An 11,434-nucleotide genomic window follows, 5' to 3' on the forward strand; every position below is an offset into this window, starting at 1 on the left:
CTTACGTGATCTAATCCCAGAAGTGGTGGCCACCCTTTCTACGGTTGCGAAAATGCTTGAGGTCCGTGCTCTTAGATTCTCAGGTGCACGCTAAAGAAACTCAAGTGCTCGAAATTTCCACATTCTCTCCTACGGTGACTCTCATAATCATATTGTGGTTTTGGGATGCAAAACCTCCAAATTCAAAATTAATATAATAATAATAAAAATAATATTAATAATAGTTATTATTATTATTATTATTATTATTATTATTATTATTATTATTATTATTATTATTATTATTATTATTATTATTATTATTATTATTATTATTATTATTATTATTATTATTATTATTATTATTATTATTATTTAGGATATCACTTTTTTGTTTACATCGCGTTTCGCCCTCCTCTGTTTTTTATGTTGCACAGCACTTACATATGCCTTTATAATCGACAGCGTAGGCAATGCCCTAGTGGGTATGAGCCAGCTTCTCTTAGGCGGCAAAGAAACCCAATGGATGGTCCTGAAAATGCGAAAAGGCCAACGTGGCCCAAATCGCAGCATTGCCACCATTGCGTCCGCCTTCTTGTCGCTGCGTTCATCGTCAGTTTTGTGGTTCTGCTCTGGGTGCTCGCCTTCCACGTGAGAGGCTCGGCACGCTCTGGCGTCGCCAATACTGAAGCGAACTGGTCGGGACGCCGGTGCTCCTCACATCGCTGCAAAGAGACGGCGCGGCTGCTCAAGTCTTTCCGCTCTAACCACACGAGCCCGTGTGTAGACTTTTACGAGCACGTGTGCGCTGGCGTGCAGGACACGCCAGAGACGAGCGCCGGTAGCGCAAGCCAGGTCTTCATGCGGCAGCTGGCCATTACGGCAACGACGAACATCGTGAGACACGCGCTAGCCCAAAGACCTCCTCGGCTGCAGCAGAGTGCCAGTGAGAAGGCTTCGGCGTTTCTGCGAATGTGCAAGGACCGTGCGTTGCACCACGAGGAAAACTTGGCAGCCCTCAAGTCTTACATCGAGGAGTCGGGACTTTTTCACGAGGACGCCGATTTCAATCCGTTGGTCAAGATTGCCGAGCATCTTTTCGTACTAGGCCTGCCCGTTTTCTACCAGGTGGCAGTCGACGACGCCTTCGTGTGGAAAAGCAGCCGCCCTTTCACCATGGAGATCTCCACTGCAACAGTACTGTGGCTGCAAACGAAGAGGACTTTTTCCAGTCAAGTTGGTTACACGAACCACGTTATGAGGATGCTACTAGGGGCTGGCGTTCGAACAGGCAGATCTGAGGCACTATCTGTTGCTATCGCTGGCCTAGAAGACGTCGTTCATGCTGCGCATAGTCAGTACCTTGTGCAGAAAAAAGGCAATTCCAGAATTTTTATTGTGAGGCTCTTAGAACAAGCGAGTCTGTTCAGCAACGACACACAGACAATGCAAGAGTGGAGTGAATTTGTCGGGAAAAATGTTACAATGGGGCACACTTCCCCAGTTTACGTCTTCATAGAGGAAGCTACAACAAATTTTTTCAACACAATTTTGAACAAACTGAGTGATGCCGAATTGCGGACACTGATAGCTTGGGAGGTGGTTCGCGACATCGTCATAGCTTCTGGCGCAGTGCCTTTCACGGGTCTTTACACGCAGTGGTATTGCATTCAGAACACCCTGCGCATTTACGGACACGGGCTAACAGCTCCCTACTACCAGTCATTTGTAACAAGCAAAAAGCTCCAAAAAATTGGCAACATGTACGCTAACATTAAATACTACATGATGAAAATCACGAACACGTCTTGGTGGCTTCAAGAACCCTCGCGTAACGTGACCACTGAATATATCAGGCGCTTAAAAACACGAATAATTTTCCCCCACACGCTGGAATCGAAGAATGACCTCGACGAGCACTACTCCAGTTGGCCAGATGTGAGGTTCCCTTTCCTTGCTACTTACCTGATAGCTTCCAGGGCACATGCGAAAGCTTCACTCGCGTTCGCGACGTCCTTGTACACTCGTCTTTCCCCTAGCGACCCTCGAAAGTTTGTTGCTATGGCTGTTTACAACCGCAAGACGAATGCTTTGTTCCTTTCGGGAAGCTCGACCTTTACGTCTGCTTTGGACTCGGAAGGACCCGTGGAGGTGAGCTACGGCTTTCTTGGACGCATCTTGGCACAAGGATTCATGCGCGTCTTCGCAAGCTTCACGGATGGGAAACATTGGACTTCCCGGCACAATGATGTGAGTGTCGCGGTCCGTATTCATTTTAGCTGTATTAAAACGCAAGCCTTATTATGTCTGTCACTGCGCGGCAGTCGCGTAGCCAGGAATTTTTTAGGGGAGGAGGGGCACCACCTCAATTTCGGAAGGGGCACCCCCTTAAAATGGTCATTTTTTGCTCTCTATGCCACAGCAAAAACATTTCGGGGGTCGGAGGGGAGCATGTGCACTGTGGGCCACTCCCTGGCTATGCCTCTGCTGCGCGGTGATATTATACAAAACACGGGAGGTGAGTGAAGTTGTACCAAAACCTACGTTATCAAACGAGCGGGTGTAGCCAGTGAACGGCTTCTGGCGTCAATATGTGAGGTCGACGTGAACCACATCATAAGCGCGCGCAGGGTTTCCCAGCTGGGTGGCCGAAGGTTCGTCGCAGCGCCCCCTTCCTATCATGTCAATGTATGTGGCTGACTTTGCACCCCACCTTACCACCTTGTCTAATATGCCAATGTATAGGGCTGGCTTTACGCCTCCACTCCCCTCCTTGCCAATCATCCATGCGCGCTTCAATGAGTCACACGTAATCACTCAAACCTTTGCTTGGTCATAGATGGGCCATTCCCAAAAATAGTCCACCACAGGAACTGCAGAAAGCTTCAGGGGAGGGAAGAATAATTATGAATTGTAGAGTGTGAGAAAGCCAAGTTGATGTGATGCACGTCTCCAGTGTCACAGAAAATCTGACATGCTGCCTAACTTTTTTTTTCTTATTAGTATTTCGTGTTATTTCACTTCACGTGCATTACCATCACCGCCAAAGCACTCATTCGTGAACTGCTTGTGTGCTGAGCACGCTGAAGCCACAGTTATTTTCCATATCCGAAGTGCTTCTTTTCTGTTAGCAGCTTCCAATACCTACTAATGTTTTCGTTATGGTTTCCCGGTATAGGCAGTTTGACCATTGCAGCCAAGGACACCCAAGAGCAGCACTGACCTTTACAAATAACATGAATGCGTTCGTGTAAATAAAGGTAGATGTTTCGGGGTGTGCACACTTTCTCGAAGGAAACAAATGCAGTCAGAGATGTGCCTGTTGTGCACTCGCTTTATGTTTCTATATCAGGACTTAAGCTTTGATTCAGGCTTTTACGCCTTAATGCCTGACGTGTGCGCCTGGATGGGCGCACCACATTCGACAACATGGCTGCATGCGATGCTGGCCAACACTTCCAATGCCTTATTTTGTACAGACATACACAGTGCGCGTAAATGTCGACGGGAGGATGACAGCTAGCGGCCGCGATATAATTGGCAAGGTAAGGCACCCCGTAATATGTGACATGTGTATTGAGGTGCCAACACCCAGGGCGTAGTGTTATATATTTGTTGATTCATTCTTTTCGTTCATTCTTTGTTCGTGCGCTATATTTTAATTTTATGTACTAGGGGACCGCGTAAGGTTTCTGGCTATGTTGTGCAAACGTATTGAGCAAGTATAGTAGGTCCTTATAATTGTTAGTAGACTAATTCAAAACTTGATATATAGAGGTTCTAAACACGTCAGAAAATTTCCACAGAAACGGTCTTTTGACGTGTACAAACGCAATCAGCCGGTATAGTAGGTTTTTATCATGATTAATAGATTGAATAAAAAGATGATATAAAAAGGTTTTAAACAGATACAAAAAATGAAACAGAAACGGTCTTTTGGCGTTGAGTGAGCATGTAGGCTGCACCATTATCAGTTTATTCAAGTCATCAATAAAGTGACGCAATTCGTGTCAACGCTGCTACGAGCAAGTGGTTGTCACTTCCGTACGGAATCACCGAAAGTTTTTGTTTTCAACTAGTCCTATCCTTTTTTGTTCACATTTCCAGCCTGATGTTTGGCGTAATAAATCTGGTGTCCATGCGAGTTCGTTCACGTTACTTCTGTGACGGATGCCAATATTGTTATGAACATCACGTCAGGGAATTCTTATGAATCCCGGCACAAGACATTGTCGAGGTAAAATTGTTTTAGATATGGCTTCTGTTTTGTTGGTCCCCACAACAAATATGTTCAATTGTTATGTTTGATAGTCCGTTCTCTCTTTTCTGTCTACTGAGTTTGTTTTTTAGCACTGTTGAAATGTTGTATTTTTTATGACTTATCAGGCTTCATAATGAGTAGCTCCTCGTGTCATCTCACTTTTTTCACTCGATATTTTTGTCCCGAAAATTTCTGACGTGTGCTTCTTTCAGCAGACATTCAGTATGGAGAGTGTTTGGGGGCATCTGCTGATAACTGCACGGGGCACAGTTTCCACTAAAAATGAAACTTTCAAGCAAAGGAAAAAGCAAAATATTACTTCAGTATGACGGCATACTTTCCTGTGTGATTCCACGGGAGATCGACACGGGTACGGAAGTTGTTATTTTAGATTTGTTTGAGTATTTTATATTTTGTGCACATACCACATAACAGCCCGAAAATAAGCTTTGTTTTTTTTAATAACTGCATATTCTGGATGAAAAAATACTGACTTATCCTGTACGCAGGGACCAATTTCGTCCCCAGTCATTCTCGAAAGTTGACGACATTATAAAAGCACAAATCTCAGTGTTACAGAGAGGATCTTTTTTTAAAGAAATGTAGCGTAATGAAGAGTGAAGCAGCATTGTCTGAAGCTTGTGGGCTGAAGCGGACTGTTTCAGAAAATTTTTCTTCAAAAGGCACCATTTTTAAAAGATGCGATATTTGAGATTTTTTTTTCCTTCTAAGGCCAATCGTAGTTTATAACTTAGTGACCTATTACAACATAACGTTTACAATATTGCCTGCCAATAACACAGCAATTGCTCAAATAGGTATTTTTACAAATCGCACAAAAACATCTTCCCAGATCACAGAAAAATGATGTTAAGAAACATGCTGCATTATTTTACTTGCAGATAGAATGTTGTAAGTACGAGTTCCCAGCGTTACCTTACCAATTACATCACAACCGCTGTCATCCTTCCGTCGACATTTCTGGGTATTGTGTATGTCTATACAAAGTAAGTCATTGCGAGCGTCGGCCACCATTGTAATCAGCTATGCCACTGAATTCGGTGCTTCCATCTAGGCGTACGCGTCAGGCATTAGGGCATCAAGGCGTGAAAATCTTGGATCAAAGTTGAGGTCCTCAGATAAAAGCTTAAAGCGACTGCACAATGGGCACATCTCTTACTGGATTTGTGTCCTTCAAAAAAGCGTGCACTACACGAAATATCTACGTTTATTTACACTTACCCTTTATGTTATTTCTAAAGGTCAGTGTTCATCTCGGGTGTCCTTGGCTTCAATGGTCAAACTGCCTATACTGGAATACCATAACGAAAACAGTATTATGTATTGGAAGCTGCAAAGAGAATAGAAGCACTTCGTATATGAACAATAACAGTAGTTCAAGCGTGTTCTTCACAAAAGCAGTTCACGAATGAGTTATTTGGCGGCCACAGTAATGTACGTCACAAATAAGAGAAGTGACTTGAAATCCTAACGTGAAAAAAAAACGGTTAAGCAGCATGTCGGATTTTCTGTGACACTTGAGACGTTCATTAGATATCCCTGGCGTTCTCACACTATAAAATTCATAATTCATCTCCACTCCCCTGAAGGTTTCTGCAGCTCATATGGTGTTGGAGTATTTCCGGAATCGACCCATCTATAACCAAGGGAAGATTTCGGTGATTAGGTGTGGCTATCGCCAGAATTGAAAGTTTAGAAGCCATCTATAAAATATTTATTTGAGGTACAGCAACGGTAGTGGCAGGCACTGTTATATGTATTTTGTTGTAATATGTCACCAAGTTGGGAAATGCTTGCTGGTTTACTTTAGGAGAAAAAAAAATCTCCAACATAGCAACTTTTAAAAAAATTTTCCTGTTCAGGCAGTTCTTCAAAAACAGTTTGCTCGAGCCCACGGGCTTCAAACAATGCTGCTTCACTCTTCATTACGTGTACATTTATTTTTAAAAATCCTCTTCGTAACATTAATATTGTTTTTATATCGCTCGTAACTTTCGAGAATTACATAGGACAAAATTGATCTTTCCGTAAAGAATAAGTTCAATCTTTTTCTCTTCATAAGTTATCCAGTCAATAAAAAAGAAAGTTCACTTTCGGGCTACAGGGTGGTGTGCGCACAAACTAGAAAATAATAAATGAAATTTAAAATATCAGCTTTTGGACTGGTGTTGATCTCTGTAGAATCACCCTCCCACCAAAGTTATTCAGAGAAGGTTCTTCCGTACTGCCTCCTTTCCCGTAACTGAGTTCACAGACAAACTTGTTATCGTCAGCCCATACTGGTGAACAGCAGCTAAGGTGGGGTAACAACAAATTCAACTTTGCTATCGTACCATTTGTTTGTTCAGTGGTTGTGTACACGGAGCACTAATAATTATCGTGTCCAGAGTGGCCACATAGGATTGCCCTAAGCTATCGGTATGTGTATCGCCTTTGCACATGATTGACAGTGCTCACGTGCGGACGTTTCAGTGATGTGACAGAGATTTTCATAACATCTCACATCCAGCTCTGGATGAACGACACGCGGCGATACTTCCAAGAACTGACTCTTTGCCTGGCAGAGCAGGCGAATGAGTTGGAAGAAAGCAGCGCTGAGTACAACCACAAGCTACGTCACTTGCGGTCGGCTGCGTGGACGAAAGCGCACGGCGAAGCCTCTCAAGTCCTTCTGCCCGTTGTTCTCGAAGTGCTGGGCCTGGTGCCTCTTTACGAGGCCTACGTCGATACCATAAAATATGATCCCCCTTTCCAGCCCGTAGTTCTCTCAGGACTCGAAGACCTGTCCGAAGAGCAGCTTTTCTTTTTCGCTTGGTGCTACTCGCTGTGCAGCGGAGAGCGAACGACGAAGAGCCTCACCCTTGACTCTCTCCGATGTAACTTGGCCGTAGCGAACCAGGTGCCGTTTATCAACACTTTCGCCTGCAACCAGGAACTGCCGATGAATCCCGTCAAGAAGTGTCCCCTGTGGTGAAATCAGCACGGCTGTCCCATCACAATGCATTTAGCGGGGTATGTACATCAACACTTTGACAAAGCTGCTCGGAGCCTTGTTGATATAAAAATCAACGTGATGCAACCGACATCAACGCTTATTTCGGTTGTCGGTGTGCTTGTACAGTTCTTGGAAAACTCAAAACAGTGGCCTCCACTTTACACAATTACTATTCAAGTGTATAGTGAATGTGCCCCATTGCCGCAATATTACAATGAGGGCAACGAGTAATCCACTGATTCAGACTCATTTCAAGCAGTGATAATCACGGGCGTCATCACTACGTGCATTCAGTATGTGAAGTCGTACGCGCCCGTGAGAAAATTCGGCAGATCCTACGTAACTTGACAATCGATGCCATGCGAAGCATAAGTGGCAAAGTCGACGGTGGTGTAATTTTTTGTTGAGCGAATAGTCACAAGACGATGCTAAACTTGTACAAAAGCTTTACGCACGGAGATGTATGGTCAACAGTCCGATTGATTTTCATAACCAGTTCTTTACAGTTGCCTAAGGATGCCAAGATGCCTACGGATGCGTAAAGATGCCAAGCACATGCATACGCATGTGCTTTAGAGGATGGTAGACCTGGATCTGATACTTAGATAAACTTCGTGGCACTCACAACTGATGCTAACCCGACGTGGCGCCTGTATCATTCGAGTACATATGTAATGTTTATAAAAGTAGATGGGCTACTTTGCAACCAAATATACGTTACGCTTACATTACGACTGTTAATTTTTTAAGAGAGTCCCGAGGCGTGGTGTGGCTCTGTGGTAGAGAGCTTGACTGACAGGCAGATTGGTTGGGTTCGATTCTTGCGGGGACCAATAATTATGTTTTCGGCAATTGTCAAAGAAAAAGCTGTTAATGTCAATTTTTCTTAACTCTCACGCATTTATATTACCGATACCTGCTCTTGCCGTTACTCAGGAAATATAAACTGTCAAACACCTGTAGCGCATACCACGGCCCGTAGTATACGATTACGTGTCACACGTGCCTGGAGAAAAAGGTATGACACCATACGCGACAGGATTTTCACATCGTTCACGACATGACCACACATTCGTAACCATCAAACATTCTTACTATTCCATACTGATTTTGGTCTACCCCAAGTTAAGGAGGTGATCACGAGATCACCCAGACGCAGACGCCTAGACAGATAGATAGATAGATAGATATATAGATAGATAGATAGATAGATAGATAGATAGAAACAACGAAAGTGTCTGCAATATGCAAATAAATGGGTCACAATTAAAAACCAGCGCCACGAAGGTAGTACAGGTGGTGTACATATCAAACGTCGGCTAACAAGACAAACGTCATATTCTAACATGGTCACCCACGCTGGTGCCGACTTCGTATTGCTTCAATTACCGCACGCACCTGTTTGGTAAATCTTAGCTGGAAATATCAAATGCCGTACACTGTCTTTTTAGATGCCATCAAGGCATTCGGGTTCACCAAACGATCGACAGATTGAATAAATAATCGCTGACGACTTCATTACAACTGCATACAAGGGACATCATTGAAGAGGTAGAGGGGTAATGTCAGACACAGAAGTGACGTCAGTGATGCAAAAATTTACATGAAATAAACATAATTAACAAATTAACTCGTCGTCTGGGTTGCGGTAAAGTAGACGTACAGCGCAGTTGTTCATAGCCACCGTCACAACTGCTGAGAAAGGTTTGCGGTAGTTAGGCGAGGGTTCATATTCGCCTAACCATCGACTAACTGTAACAAACTTAAAAAGTTGTAAAACAATGAGTTAAGAATCTTTGCAAACTTCCGTGGTCACGCAAGCCTTACTATACTCACTGCCCTCCTATTCAATAAACACAATATACTAAAAGCTTCCTGGTCACTCGACTATAAGCTGTCTTTTATATGCATAATAACAAGCTTGAAAAAGACGAAGAACACACCGGCCATGACTGCAGCATACGTAACTTGCATATACCAGTACCACATGCACCCCTAAACTAAGGTATTGCTAAACTATTGCAAACAACACTTTACAACTCCTTGAAACCCATGTTATTTTTGGACCTCATGCAGTGTGCTCAAATGAGACGTGCGTGATTACTTGATGAAGCCATAAATAGATTTCTTTACTCAAAGCTAGCTAATATATCGCGTATTGTGCATTACACGGAATCGGGGTTTTGATGTTCCTTGCGTATCCAGCAATTCTTACTATTTCTTCATGCTGTTTGTTTTCGTTTACAAAGTATACAACTGTGCAAAACCCACAGCAGATGCTGCCCTCGGGTGTTCGATAGCACAGCTTCTTCCCTGGAGGACGCCCAACAAGTGTGTTGGAAATAAAGTGGATTCACATTAGCAGATGTAATATTACGTGGCAGAAGCGCAGAATTTCTCGAGGCGTCACAAAGCGTATGAGTTGCGCAGTGAGTGGGTGGTCTGAAGTTCTTCCCACGAGAAAGCGCCGAGACATAATTAATAATTATCATTATCCGGAGCACAAACAAAATGACCAGATGCACAGGTGTGCGTGTTGCCTAACGGACACGTAGTGGGTACTTTGCCAATTAGCAAAAGGAATAACCATGACGTAGTGGGCAAATGTACTCGCAGTAGGCATTGTAGGACAGTGCATTATAGGGCCTATGTTAGGAGCACAGGCGTTTCTTTCCTTTCTGCATGGTTGAGGTGTCCATCGAGAAGCGATGCCAGGCTAGCGATGGAAGAGGCGATGCGAGCGGAATGTGATTACGGTGTCGCGTTTTGCTCTTGAACGCGAAGCTTAAGTTGCACTAATTTTTCCCCTGTGGGATTCAATGATAATGATTCTGATGGGAAAGATAACGAGTACAGAAAGATTGAGCAAGAAAGAAATAGAAAGAAAGCAACACGTTATTGGCGAAAAAAAAAATCGCAGATCCAACCTACAGTGGAAATCGATGATATGCGAAGCACGAATAAGGAAGGTTTACATGCCACTATACAATCAGCTCAACATTACGAGACAGGCGCAAATTATGCCGTATATGACTTTCATGCCATTATTATCATGTTTGGGCGTGTCATTTACTTTGGTCGTCTATTCGTGTCACATGATAACAAATTTTGTATATGTGGAGATTGTGGAACGGCCGCGAGCACGCTATAAGCGTAGCACGTACACAACTTTTACATGGCACGAGTGTCATAATTATCATGTTTAGAGGTGTCATTTACCTTCGTCGTCCCTTCACGTTACGTAATACAAATTCATTATATGTGAAACTAGCAAAACGACCGCGAGCGCACCATGAGCATGGTTTGATGTCATATTCTTACATGACAAGCATATCACGATTATCATGGTTGCACCAGTCATATACCATCATCATTAATTCACGTCACATACAATTAAGTTTCGTATTTATTTATTCATTTATTTATTTGAGTATACCACAGGTTCCCATTTGGAACTTTATGTGAGGGGGGGGGGGTCACACATCATACAGATCGTGAGTTAGGGAATGCAGGAACAGGTAATTGTACGAAGTGAATACTAGATACAAATTTTTCAATATATTGAACGACTTGTTAGTAAAAAAGGTGAACGCGCCAGATAAACTGCGCAAAAAAAAACAAAAAAAACACTTGATTCGACCATACCAATTAAACAAGGGCTAGCATACTTTGCACAAGCCGAAAGTCAATGCTATGCGAGAAAAAACACAAAGAATAAAAAATGCTATTAAAATTATATGTAGTTCTTTCTTGAACGTTTCAGGGTCCCGTATACTAACCATTTGACGTGGAAGACTGTTCCAGTATTCCATGGCACGAGGTAACGCCGACGAATTGAAAGCATTTGTTCGACCGAACATGCGCTCCCAGCTTCGATGATTTTGAAGGCAGCGGGACATACGATGCGCACGGGTAAGCGGTAGTGTAAATGGGTGTTGACTGCAGATTACCTTATAAAAGAGACTTATAAGTGCGATGGTCCTACGAGACTGCAATGATGGAAGTGATAGCTTCGATTTGGTATCAGACACGCTTGACTCGCGCCTGTAATCAGTGACGATGAAACGATTTACACTATTTTGTATAGATTCGAGTGAATGAATCAAGTATGCTTTGTGAGGAGAACACATGAACGATGCGAATTCCAGCTGAGGACGGACTAATGATAAGTAGGACAG

At 43.3% G+C, this 11,434-nt stretch overlaps 1 long non-coding RNA gene across 1 annotated transcript; it reads right to left on the reverse strand.

The window, feature by feature from the left end:
• Window positions 1-5,959: 5,959 nt before the first annotated feature.
• On the reverse strand, window positions 5,960-11,208 carry LOC142777395 (uncharacterized). Its single transcript, XR_012888071.1, has 2 exons — window positions 11,036-11,208; window positions 5,960-7,226 (listed from the first exon to the last, which is right to left on the reverse strand). It is a non-coding gene; the product is annotated as an uncharacterized LOC142777395 (long non-coding RNA).
• Between the last annotated feature and the right edge of the window lie 226 nt (window positions 11,209-11,434).

The sequence above is a fragment of the Rhipicephalus microplus genome, chromosome X (genome assembly GCF_043290135.1).
Source record: "Rhipicephalus microplus isolate Deutch F79 chromosome X, USDA_Rmic, whole genome shotgun sequence".
NCBI lineage: Eukaryota > Metazoa > Arthropoda > Arachnida > Ixodida > Ixodidae > Rhipicephalus > Rhipicephalus microplus.